We start from the raw sequence: 13,639 nt of genomic DNA, 5'->3' as shown, positions 1-13,639 counted from the left end.
TATTGATTCGTCTTAATTGCGGTGCAGAAAAGAACATTCAGTCGCCGATGACTTTTGTACTCTATGACAAGTCGGCTGGAGTTATTCTAACACTGCAGTTGGTTAACCTGAACAGACTGTGGTGCTCAGAGAAGGAGAAAAACCTTATCTTCAGCCACATAAAGTACAATATCATCTCATTCTTCTCTTGGATTTTTTGAGCCAAAAGCTTTTTAAACACACACACACACAAACAGGAGAGCAATAGGCTAAAGAAAAAACAAGAGGATCCATCCATTAACATTAAAGTTCTTTTAACCTGTTAATTTTACATGTCTGTTTGCGGAGCTTTCATTGAAGGAACTGGAACATCAGTATAACTTGCCCTTAGGCTTCCATCACCTGAGCCATTAGTTCATGAGATTTATTATATATATTTTGTAAGCACCTAGGATAGTCCTGTATTTGAAACTGTGCTGTGGTAGGGTGTTGTAGTAGCATGATGTGTTATTGTTTCACTCAAAAAGGTTGCTGAGTACCCTCGTTTTATAATACGTGTAAAAAAAGAAAGCACTCCGCCACCTAAACATTTAGTCTAAAGAGGAAAAAATGGTATAATCTGTGCAATTCTGTCAAAATTCATGTTCAGTTTTTACCCTATAATTTCCTATCATTGTACAGGATTTACATATTCAAACATTCCCAACAAACCTTAGTATAGGATGTTTTTATTACAAATTCAGATCAAGGGAGTAACCTTTAACTTCAGAGACAAATGAGACAAATTTACAAGTGCATGTCTGCTGTTTTCTTGTGTTTTATAAATCCCTGTGGACCTGAACACTTTTGCTATAATGCCACTCTGAACAATATACATATATTACCACTTGTTTGTAGTGCTTCAGTAATGAGTCCCCTTTGTATTAGATAACCTATATAATTCAGCATCCAGGCTCTCCATAACGTCAATTATCTCCTCATAGCTAAATGTACATTCCATTAAAACAAGATTTACAGTCCTTGCAGTGCTTCTTAGGCTTGAACGTGGAGATTTTGTGGGTTTGGAAAACAGGGATAGTAAGTTCATGTTGTTAAAGAAGTCATGAATTAAAACAAAAACAATTTCTCGTTTACTAGCTAGGAATAGACACCTAATATCCCCCAGAGTGCATTGCATTAAAACATGTGCAAGTTGGTGGAGGTGGGGGGGGAGGGGAGAATATGTCAAATTTGTTTCCTACCTTTTCTTACCTGCCTTGTATAGCTGGTATAGCACATTGGGGAGGAGAACCTGGCTGGTAGTCCAGAGTCTGTGAGTTCAAATCCCCGCTCGTGTCTCCTGGGTGTCAAGGGCCAGCTAAAGATTGCCCCTACAGTGAGCGGCTCAGGGGTTACGTGCCCTGCAACCTGTGGACAAACTGCAGAGTCCCAAGGAGCCCAGTTGCCCCCCAGCTGGCAGTTGCGGACAAGGAAGGGGCTGGCTTGTGCAGCTGTGGCAAGCTGAGCAGGCCCTAGCCAGCTGGGGTTGACTAGCCTCAGAGGGAGGCAATGGTAAACCCCCTCTCAATACCGCTTGCCATGAAAGCCCTATTCATAGGGTTGCCATAAGTCGGGATCGACTTGAAGGCAATCCATTTCCATTCATAGTTTTTAAAATTCACACTATGCTTTTTTCTCATTAAATGATTTAGAACATTTTTCCCTAATGTTTTCCATCCTCCTTTTCTCCTAAGTTTAGAAACCTGGAATCGCTATTCATTTCTGTAAGAGCAGAATCTCCGAAAACTGCCCTGGAAAGAAAAAAGAAATAAAGAAAGTGGGGGGGAAATCCCTCTGCCAGCTTTCAAACAAGCTACTTGTACAGGAGCTAGATTTTAAAGGCAAGCTGCTGGCTTATTTTATACATAGTAGCAAAGGATGACTTTATTTCAAATGTACTGTATTTGAATGCCTTATGCAAAAGGAGAAGACCTAATGCCTTATGCAAAAGGAAAAGACCTAAAATGTCCTTGAGAAGTGTGGTGTTTCTTCTCAAAGGCTATAAATGTGTATAAAACCCATCATACCATAGGTACATCCTATGGCCTTTTCATTTCACTAATGGGTAAATCTTTTCTACCTTGTATTAATGTGCTGTTTTCTTCTTTTGTCAAACTAATGATTCTTGCAGATTTATAAAGCTGTTCTGTACATTTGTCCCATCCATCCATCCATCTTCTGTCAATCACTATCTAGCATTCCTATCTTAAACTTACATTTACAAACAAAAACATGAAGACATCAAACCATCTACATGCTAATGATGTGAATTACGTTGAAAAACGTTGGACAACAAAAAGCTAACTTAAAAGTTTGCTTACTGCTTTATGACCTTTCCCATTCCTCTGCTTTTCTGTCTTTCTGATATAACAACTGTTGTAGATTTTGGAGTTTAATACTGATTTATAGTCATCCATGGAGATATAATGAAATTCACAATCTTCTCTCATTTTCAAAGCACATGGGAAATACAGATACATTCCCAAACATGTTCAGTGGTTTTTAAGCATTCAGAAAGCAGGACCTCTGAAAGCAGTCTTTGTCATAAGAGGAGTACCTAGAATTGCAAACCACTACTTTTTTCTTTTTTAAATAATACACTAGATGGCTTTATTTAGGATTAATGACCTTTTTCTCTGGATAGTCTGTGTCAGAGTTCCAAGCCTGAGTGAATTTTACTTGTATTTTATACAAGGTAAAGTGGCAACAAATATAATTTTGTATTCTTTGGTTGGTGATCGAGGGCAGCATCGTGGTGGAGTAAGTCAGTGTTTGATGTCATTCAGAATTGCAGTGCCCTCTAGAAGTTTTCCTAGGCACAAGGGAGCTGCTTATTCATGAGCAGTTCCTGTGTGGCTGAAAGAATGTCTAAAGGATATCCACATTTCCCATGATGCATAGTAGGATGCCGTGGAGTTGACTGAGCTCCTAGTCATGTATGGCTTGGTCTCCAGAGCTAGCTATTAGTACACATGACTCTTTTTAAAATTTGCCAGTGACATTCCTGATGGGTTGGTATATTATTTTTGATCAACAAAGCATGTATTACAAATGTGTTGATGAACCCTTAATTATGTCAGTTGGTCACTTAATTCTGGCGTAACTCAACCTGTCAACTTAGCTAAGTACTAGGATGGAGATTAGTGGAATAACTTCATATTTATACTGGCAATGTGAGCTGAGTGTGATCCAATGCTTATATATTTGATTATATTCAGAATGTCTTACCTCTCAGGTTGTCCTCACTATCTTTGCAATCCAGTAGACATCTAAAGGTTCAGCCTGGACTAGCAGTGAAAACTGGGGTTATGTGTTTAATAAAGTCATGGAAGCACTCAATTTCCATCACAAACAGTAAAAAATGTATTTGATTATACAGTTTGTTAAGAAGGGAAGACATACAAGTAGCAAGTATTCTGGCTTGGGCTGTGTCTATTGTTGGTTGAATTAATTATGTGCTGAGGTCAGTGAAAAGAAACACTTGTCTTTGGAGACCACAATTTCATGTCCCTTATTAGCTCTTCTTCCTATTGTGATCCAAGGCAGAAAATTCTGCTCTGGAGTTCAGTGGGGCCCTTTGGTTAGTACAAAAATACACCAACTGATGTGATCTGTGGCCATAAAATAATTTACCATTAGTTTAGTGTTTTCTATGTCTTTGAAGTGAAATATCTCATTTCACATGAGATGGCAAACTAGTGTTGATGGTTTATTATGAATGTGGAGATTGCTGTTGCTTTACATCTCCCCTCTAGCGATTGGGAGCAATAAACCACAATCCCATCGTTAGCACTGCATCTAAACTGGAGATCATGGTTTGCTTCACTGAAACAAACCACAAGTGGCAAGCCACGAACAAACTTGGCTTAACATTATGGTTTGTTTGGAGCAAAACAAAATATGATCCACTCTTTGGAGGTAAGGCTATGTTTGGGGCCGTCTTTGCGATTTGTGAACCACCAATCTGAATATAGCCCACCAATCATCTGCCAGGTGGTTGATAACTGGTTTTGCAGGGCCAGGCAGCAGGGGAAAAAATAGGTGATTTATCAAGACCCTGGTGGTCACCATAAATGGCTAGTGGACTTCATTTGGCTTGGTGGGTCACAAGTTGTACAGGTCCATTCCAGAGGGCACTAGTACTCTCATCCTAAATGTTTGTGCTAACTCACCTGCTTGCAACAGTTAAATATTGTTTCTTCCATGATGGTGAACTGCCTTGCTAATGTAACACCATGTTATGTAACATCCTGTAGGCTTGCAATGTTTCCAGTGAGAGAATCACTGAGCTGGAATGTAACTAAAAGACATCAGCTCAAACCACTTTCTAAGAATACTGAGGGAGAGTGCACATCAGCTCTCTTCCTATATTCACAGTGGATCTCAAACGATGATCAGGGCAGAAGAGGTGTACCTTAGCAAAATTCTTGCAGAGCAGATAGCTCTAGATGATTAAAGCAAGTGAGCTAAAAGAAAGACCTTTGCTGGTGCCAAAAACTTAGGTTATTAATGAATGTATGTTCTTATTCTGCCTTATTTTGACCATTTGGTATTGAATGCCATATTGGTGCTTCTTTAGGACAGAGCTGCCTTACTATGATTAAATGGATTATTTCTCCGAAGCTGCTTTAACATGACCATATTTGCAACTTCAGTTGCAGATTTAAAGGAAGAAAGGAAAACTCTGGGTTACAATCCTGTAGTCCTAATGGAGCTAACCAGTGATAGCCATTTAACACAACAGTTAGTTATCAGTCACACAATAGCTGAAGTCATCCAGTGATAGCTACGTCAGCCAGACCTGGTTAGATTTTAACCTAGGGTATTCTCACCTGTTTTGTGGATCATGCTTTCTTCTTGTGAAACTTCTGATGCTTAAAGGGGAAATGGTTCATTCACTGTGCCATTTTGTGTGATACAGAAGTGTTGGGTACATCAGAGGTTCAGGTTCCAGATTCCTTGAGGAAATATAGCTTTAAACTAGATTGCCTGTCAAATCCTGAGTTCCCCCTAGTTTTTGTTCTTTGAGAAATGTAAAATCTTTGTCATGGTTTAATTCCCTTTTCTTTAATTTCAGCTGGTCTTAATAAGAAGGCTTGTTAAAACTAGCGCTTTCAATTAAAGCATTTTAATTCAATAATAATACAATTAAAGGTGTGTGTGTGTGTGTGTGTGTGTGTGTGTGTGTATGTATGTTGAGCATCCACACTACTATTATTGAGGGTATTAGAATACAAAAATATAAGTGGGAGCAATTATTTAAATACTCATTATTGAGGGGGGAGCAGTAGAAGTAGTTACAGAGGAAGCAGATGCATATCTGCTCCTGAGTGTTGGTAATAAACATTCCCTTGCTTTAAAAATTTTCCAGTAGTGATTTTCCTGAATTTCTAAAGCTGCACTGAAGCACCATTAAAATCCCTTATATTTTTATTTCCTCTGTTGCAGCTTTATAAATTGAACCTGCAGTGTTTTGCAAAGGAGAGCTTAAGTAAAGGTTTTTGGAATGCACCCTTTAACTGTGGTCCAGGGAGCAAATGGGGCTCTCCCTAATGAAAGTATATCTGTTACTAGTTGTCATTAGACCCTCCAACTGAAAACCTCATACAAAAGCTTGAGTTAAATTGTGCATGTGCTAATAAGGAATTGTTTTTTGAACTCTTAAGGACAATGAAATCTACTAACTTCTTTGTTCTAGATCTTTCCCTGAATTCTAACAGAAAAAAAAATGGTTTGGGGAAAATGTAAGAATTTAATATTTATTCATTTATTTTGGTTGTTTGTATGCTGTCTCATAACACAAAGTTGTCTAGGTAGCTTACAAGATATAAGTTAAAAATACAAAATGAAAGATAACACAAACCAAAAAAACCCTATATAAATACAACAAAAACAAAATTCACTGCACCCCCAGAATAAAAGCACAGATTTGAAGCTGGTGATACATAAAAGACATTGTTAATGTATTGATTTATTGATATTCAAAAAGAAACAAGAAACAAACTGGTATACCCATCTTCCAATGCAAAAGCAAATAAATAAATTAAAATCTGTCTTAAATCAGTCACATGATTGCCATATTATTTTGCTTCATCTGAGTGTAATAATTCTCACCCTGTTCCCAAGCAACATCTTTCCCACTATGCACCATAATTTGCAAGGCCAACTTTTAATGGATTTCATCTTAACTTGCAAGTTTGGAGTATATCTGCATGGGAAGCTTCCCAAATTCCTGTTGAAGCTTTTATCTCTCTAAGGATGAGAGCAGGAAGCAGAGCTTGGAAAAGTTACTTTTTTTGAACTACAACTCTCATCATCCCCAGCCAGCATGGCCACTGGATTGGGCTGATGGGAGTTGTAATTCAAAAAAGTAACTTTTCCAAGCTCTAGCAGGAAGTTATAAGGCATAAGAATCCCACACTGGCATTCCTGCTTCGGAAGTGTGGACTGCATCCCCATGTTTATTTATTTATTTATTTATTATTTCAATTTATATACCGCCCTTAGCGAAATAGCTCTCAGGGCGGTGAACAAACAAAATAAAATACAATATATCATAATAAAAATACAAAAACATATACAAACAAACAACGAAAAGCACAGCAAAAACAAAATAAATACTACAAAAATTAAAATACAGATTAAAAGATTAAAAAAGTTAAGAAGATTAAAATGCCTGGGAGCATAAAAAGGTCTTTACCTGGCGCCGAAAAGATGGAAGTGTAGGGAGGCTGTTCCACAACTCAGGGGCCACCACAGAAAAGGCCCTAGATCTCGTAACCACCCTCCGGGCTTCCCGATGGGTTGGTACCCGGAGGAGGGCCTTAGATTCTGAACGAAGTGAACGGGTAGGTTCATAGCGAGAGAGGCGTTCCACAAGGTATTGAGGTCCCACGCCGTGTAAGGCTTTATAGGTCAAAACCAGCACCTTGAATCTCGCCCGGAAGCAAATAGGAAGCCAGTGCAGACGTGCCAGGACAGGTGTTATATGCGAAGACCGACTGGTCCTCGTCAATAATCTGGCAGCTGCGTTCTGCACCAGCTGAAGCTTCCGAACTGTCTTCAAGGGCAGCCCTACGTAGAGCGCATTACAGTAATCCAATCTTGAAGTTACCAGAGCGTGGACAACGGAGGCGAGGTCGTCCCTGTCCAGATAGGGGCGTAGTTGGGCTATCAGACGAAGATGGTAAAACGCATTCCGTGCCACCGAGGCCACTTGGGCCTCAAGAGACAAGGAAGAGTTGAGAAGAACCCCCAAACGACGTACCTGTTCTTTCAGGGGGAGTGTAACCCCATCCAGAACAGGGTAAGCATCCACCATCTGAGCAGGGAAGGTGTTCACCAACAATGTCTCGGTCTTGTCTGGATTGAGTCTCAGTTTATTAGCTCTCATCCAGTCCATTATCGCGGTCAGGCAACGGTTCAGCACATCAACAGTCTCACCTGAGGAAGATGAAAAGGAGAAATAGAGCTGCGTGTCATCAGCGTACTGATGGCAACGCACTCCAAAACTCCTGATGACCGCACCCAGCGGCTGCATGTTAGCTCACAGTCAGTCCTTCTCTTCTTGCAGATAGGCAGAGAGCATGCATAGTGTATGCCTATTGGAAGGATATCCACACCCCACTCCCTCAAGGAGATATGCTCTTCATGTGCACTCCATATTTCTGGAACAGTTACAGAAAAGGATAGCCAGACCTGGCTCACAGTTCAAACAGCTGGTCATTGTCTTAAAGTGCTTATTTTTTTCAAAATGCAATATAAATAATAAATATTCATTATTGTCTGTGAAAAAGGGACTTAGCTTAGGAAAGCATACATGTGTCTGTGTGCATGCATGCAGAGGAAGTGGGGGATTGATAAACCTAGGCCGGAATAAAGCCAGCAATAACTGCTCAGTGAGGGGGAAAAGATGCTGAAGTTGGAAACTCTGGAGGATGCAATTTGTCCTAGCTACTTTGATGAGTGCCCAGTCAAAAACCACTTCAAACCCAGGACAAAGCTCTGGTGAGAAACTGTGCTGTGTGTGGGAGTATTAACTTTGGCTATGCTTTTGCTTTTCTTTGCACCTCTTTTTTTATGCATTCACATTTTTAACATAATGTCACCGATCACCGAGCAAAGGAGAGAACAATTGTTTATTTTCAGAATAAGTCTACTCTCAGAATAGGCAGGTGGGTTCAGCCAATGCACAGTCTATAATTACTTGCATAGATTTAAACTAGGGGATACTCAAAGGCTCATTATTTAATCAAGCAGGATCCATTTGTTAGAAGCTGTTTGAAAGTAGCTGGAAGAGAGCTATCGAGCTCAGGCTGTGCTAAATGTGCTTCCCATAGGGATCTGGTTGGCCTCTGTAGAAAACAGAGTGCTGGACTAGATCAGCCTTTGGTCTGATCCATCAGGGCTCTGCTTACGCTCTTAAGTGAACCTCCAGTGAAACTAGTGGCTGACTTAGAATCTGTTAGTTAATGGACCTCCACACTGCCCCTGCTTGGTCATATTTGATGCACAACCACATTCTGACCCACTTAGATGTTAACAGGCATTGTACATCCAAGACCTGGAGAGAAATGCCATTGTAGAGTCCTTGGTCAAACTTACACTGCAGTTCATGCATTATTTTGTCAATTTAAATAATTGCTGTCAGATGTTTCATACTGTTATACTTTGTAGGAATGGATTGCTTCTGCCATGTGCAATTTAGCATGTTCAGTCCGTGTGGAAGGGAATAAAGAGGAATGGTTCAAGAACAGTGAATCAAGAATAGTGCCACTTGTTTGATGCTAAACAGATTTATTGTACAACTGTAAAAACATTTAATAAAAAAAGATAAGGCTGTATAATAGCACAACTTTAATTGTTCTGAAAATGTAATTTAGTCAGACTCCACCTCCTCAAACAAAGGACTAAGAGCAGCGCTGCATGCTACAAAAAGTGAACTGGGTCAGGAGAGGAAGCAAACGTGACTCAGAGTTCCACTTTTTCATCTTGATACTGTAGCATGTTAAAGGAAAACTCCCACATGGTGATAATGCTTGAAGTTGGCTATTGCACCTGGAGTTCAACCTCCCGCTTCAGGAGGCAGAAAGCATCCTATACACAAATAGTGAACTTATTCTTTGAGTGTTGATCTTTACGTAGCCAAAACGGTACCATCCATGCATAAGACAGAGACAGGAACAGCTTTGGGGAACCCCAAGGTTTGCAAAAGTACAAAAAAAAATCTTTAGAGGGGAAAACACCCTAAAACTGATGGGGGAAAGAAACCCTTAAACAGCCCAGTGACTACTGAGCATGCTCAGTGGGCATAGAATGCTGCCTGATGTTGGGTGAGCCAAACGGAAAATTCGGGGGAGATGAAACAGAATGGAGTATTCTTCAAGTGGGCACGGCTGGCTGGCTGGGTTTCTGAACAGCAGCACTGCAACACTGGCACCATTAAGAAGTGCAAGTGACTCACACTTTCTCTTTTCCACAGGGAGTAAGGTGGCCAAATGTCAAAACTACCTTTCCAGCAAAGTGTTTTTTCAAGGGTAGGCACTCTGCATTATTCACTGTACGGATCACATTATAGCACTATTTGACCGTTCCTGGACATTTTTAAAATACTTAGCAAGTTTTAGCATATAAAAATGTTTGGAGTGGATCTTCAAAGACATTTTGACATTGTTCTGTTCTTAAAAGTGAGCATCCACACTGCTCAGGGCAACTTCGAGGCAAGATAACCATGAAGTGATAATATGGAAATGAACATTTTATTTTTTATTTTTTATTTAAGTATTAAAAAAAAATAAAGGAGAGTCTAGGGAGAGCCTTTGAGGGCTGTGAAAGTGAAGCAGGGGAGGAGGAAGGGAAAAAAGTGAATCTGTCATTGCCTTGGTAGCTGAGTAGCCTGCAGTCAATTTTCCCATTGTGAACAGGGGACTGCCGAACAGAAGAGTTTAGGAGCATGAAAGCGAAATGAAAGAAAAACAAAAGGAAGAGCTGCTACTGTTATGACTGATATCTTGTCATATCAGTATCTTATGCCAGTAATACACACTAATAAGCTGGTTTTGAAAGGGAATCAGAAAGCAGAAGTAAAATGGATTCATTCTCTCACTTGCATTTCAGAGGTGATTTTTTAAATGTAAATTATTTTCAAAACCCAAATCATCTCAACTGCATGAAACAGAAGCCATTGGCTGGCCAGCTGACATTTTAAGGCTAACGTTAATTTTTAGAATTGTCCATTAGACTGACCATAACACACTCTTATATCTGTCTGCTTATCTTGAGCTAAACCTCTATTAAATGTAGAAGGTGTGGGCATGGGTGAAGGAACTCTCTTACTCAGATGAACCACTCTCTAAGAATACTGAGGGAAAACAGATAAATGGAGAATTCACTCAAGGAAGACTCAATCAGCTGTGGGTAATCAATCAATTAATTAGTATATATAAAATGGAGGTAAAGGGTGCTGAACGTTCTTTAATTTGAATCCATATAACCTTGCAAGATTCTGCTCTTCGGTTATTATTGGATCATACTTCAAAAAATGGGGGGCTTTATTTTAAGTCCAAGGGTGAGCTGAGGTAAAACATATTGTTAAAAAAAAGATTTTGACAGAATATGCGATATATTTTAGCCTGCCTCAGTGATTTCTGTCACATCCTATACTACACATAGTGTTGTTTAAGAAACATTAAAGGTCTAGACTTTTTTTTTGGTCACATTTAGTCTCGAGAAAGAAACATTTATCTATTAGAAGTACTAATGGGAGCACTGTCAGTTGAATCATCTTCAGAGCCAACATAAAACACCCCTCTTCCTGCCAAATGCCTCAATAGCTAACGTGATATTAAGGAACGGTTATATGTGGCATCATGGTCTATAAAAATGGTAGGAATCACTGCTAGGAAGCTTTTAATTGTATGTCTTGTTCTTCTGGGGCAAGATTCAGTGTTTGGAAGCAGCATCAATCATAGGCAGTGCCTTTTTTTTTTTTTACAGTAGTCACCAGTATGGAGCACCAGCACCTCTTTTTTTGCTGCCCCTGGCAGCCATTTTGTGCTGGCACCCACTGCACTTTTATCACTTATTAATATATGAGCACCGACACCTCATTTTTTTTACAAAAACACACACACAAAACCACTGATCATAGGTATACAGCAAATTGCTGTACAAAATAAATTGGAGGAGGGGAGGGATTCCTTAGGGATCTTAAATCCCATCACTTAAGAGAGGGAAAGCAAGTTTCTGTAAATTACTAATAGCACATTGACACTGGAGTTGCCTTAAAAGCTATCTTGCTCCTACTACTCAAGCTTATAACCTTTATTGTATACTATTAATTACTAGTGTGTCCCAAAATTTGTGGGGCACAGTGCATCTCATAGGGCAGAAGTGTTTGTCTAGCTTTTCTGTTCAATGACTGGCAAATGTCTCATTTCCCAAAGGTTTAGGCTCCTGACTATGTGTTCTCCTTGTTTATGTGGAGGTGCAGTTAATGATTTTGATGGAACTTGGGAAAGTAATCCCCAAGTGCCCAATGTTTATATATGCTTGTTGCATTCTTGTCCTTCATGGAGAATACACAAGGCATTCAAGACAGCTGTTATAGCCCTGTCTCTGCCAATCAGGAGTACTATAATTAGGGAGTAGGCATCCAGTGTTGTCATCTCTGCATGGCTTGGGGCATGCCTATAGGGTATTCGTTCCCTTGAAGGATCTGAGGTGCTGATTCAAGCATGCAAATACCCTTGTTCACTTTCATTCATTCTGTGACATACCCAAGGCATGTGTCAGTGGTCAGCATGCTTGGGCATCTTCCAGAGCCCATACACTAGTGGGAGGTAGCACATCTGAATTTTTGTGTATGCTACACCAGGACACAGGAAACAGGATTCCCTGTACCCCATCATGGTTTCTTTTGATGCTGTCTCCAAGGCCAAATAGGAAGAGATATAGGGTGGTACAAATAACCATAGCAGATTGCAGCAACAAGGACGATCCGCTTCCATTGCCAGAGCCAATAGTGGAATGCAAGCGGTCAGCACTGTTGAGAAAGAGCCACAGGCAGGAGTATCATTGATATTGTGCTGCCCAAGAACCCATGGAGACCAATAATTGACCCTGATGGTGCCTCTGAAACCTTCTACAAATAGTCTTCTGGTACTTTTGGTGGCCATGCTACTAGCAATCAAAAAAGCAGGGCTCCCATTACTCTGTGCCACCCTTGAGTTGTGATAAGAGAACAGAGACTGTTCAAAAGAAAGGAAATTAGGATGGGCCCCATCTCCATATTGAGCAAGATTTTTGTTTTTAATGTGATTTTTTTAATATGCTTGCTGCTATGAGAATGTATTAATTTTCCAACAGAGCACTTGGAAATTAGCTGCCATAGTTTTCCTGCATAGAACAGACAGCTCCTTTGAAGGGTTGAAGGTGATTTTTAAAAATCTGGAATTTAGCTATATCTAGGAATTTGCCTTGGTTTATGAAAGTGTTCATATTTAAGACGATGATAAAAAGTTTTGCATTTTGTATCCATAGATGACATATTTATAGTTTACAAAATCATGAGTGCTGAGCTGCAACTTGCCCACACCTGCCTTTTATAAAATTCAGAAGGTGGAATGCTTTTTTAAACTTTCATTCAGCTGCTGAGAAGACAAAGGAAGGGTGGATTAGCAACACAAACAAGAAAGACAAAAGTTCTAACTTTTTTGTATTGAATGACATGGTTTAAGTACTTCTGTATGAAACCCAGTTCAAATATGGCCCCAGTGTCTGTCAGTGACTACATACAACTGTTACTGTGGGTTTTCATAATTAGACAATTATTTATCTTCTGACGTATTCAGGGCTTTTGATACGCACAATGGCAGAATGGTTTCTTCTCAGGGTGCATTCTCTAAGCTTAGACAGGATTCTAACACCAGTGTAGTCAAGTGAAAATAAGGTTGGGTTGGAACGTTAGGAGACTGGCATTCAAAGCCTGGTTAGAATGGTTCTGGTAAAATTGTGGGCACATAGGGAACTGCCTGATATCGAGTCAGACCTTTGGTCCATCTAGGTCAGTACATTGACTGGCCTTGGCTCCCTACGGTTTCAGACAGGAGTTTTTCCCAGCTATACCTGGGGATGCCAGGGGTTAAAGCAGGGGCCTTTATCACAGCCTCTTCCATTTAAAAATGGGGATCACAGTAAGTTGGCCTGAAAGATTTAATGAGCTTAATTGGAGGACCAATACAGTATATCTTTAATTTGTCACTGATGGGTTCATATTTGAGGACACTTGATTATTTTGAGACTAATTCGGTTCTGGTGTACAACAGGCAATGAAAAAGAAAATATTAACAAATGAATTTTCCATCTATTTATGAATAGGCAGCTTGTGTTTATTGAGCTGTTAAAGTTTTATCGTTCTTCACTGGCACAAAAAAGGCACCTGTATTTATTTATTTACATTTTAAAAAATCTCATGTTTCCTTAGGGATTTGTAATTTCCCTCTTGCCCATCCGCTTTTATCCTTACAACAAACGTGTGAAGTAGCCCAGGCCCAAGGCCACCCAGTCAGTGTCATAGTTGGGCAAATATTTGAATGAATGACTCTTCTTCTGTTTGTCCTCA

At 39.8% G+C, this 13,639-nt stretch overlaps 1 protein-coding gene across 11 annotated transcripts in view; it reads left to right on the top strand.

Moving 5' to 3' along the window:
• The window catches only part of BCL11B (BCL11 transcription factor B), a 185,107-nt gene that overhangs the window by 160,324 nt on the left and 11,144 nt on the right, over positions 1 to 13,639 (top strand). The gene's annotated exons all lie outside the window — the stretch shown is intronic.

The sequence above is a fragment of the Rhineura floridana genome, chromosome 2, assembly GCF_030035675.1.
Source record: "Rhineura floridana isolate rRhiFlo1 chromosome 2, rRhiFlo1.hap2, whole genome shotgun sequence".
In the NCBI taxonomy this organism is placed as follows: domain Eukaryota; kingdom Metazoa; phylum Chordata; class Lepidosauria; order Squamata; family Rhineuridae; genus Rhineura; species Rhineura floridana.
This window is presented reverse-complemented; position numbering and strand designations above follow the sequence as displayed.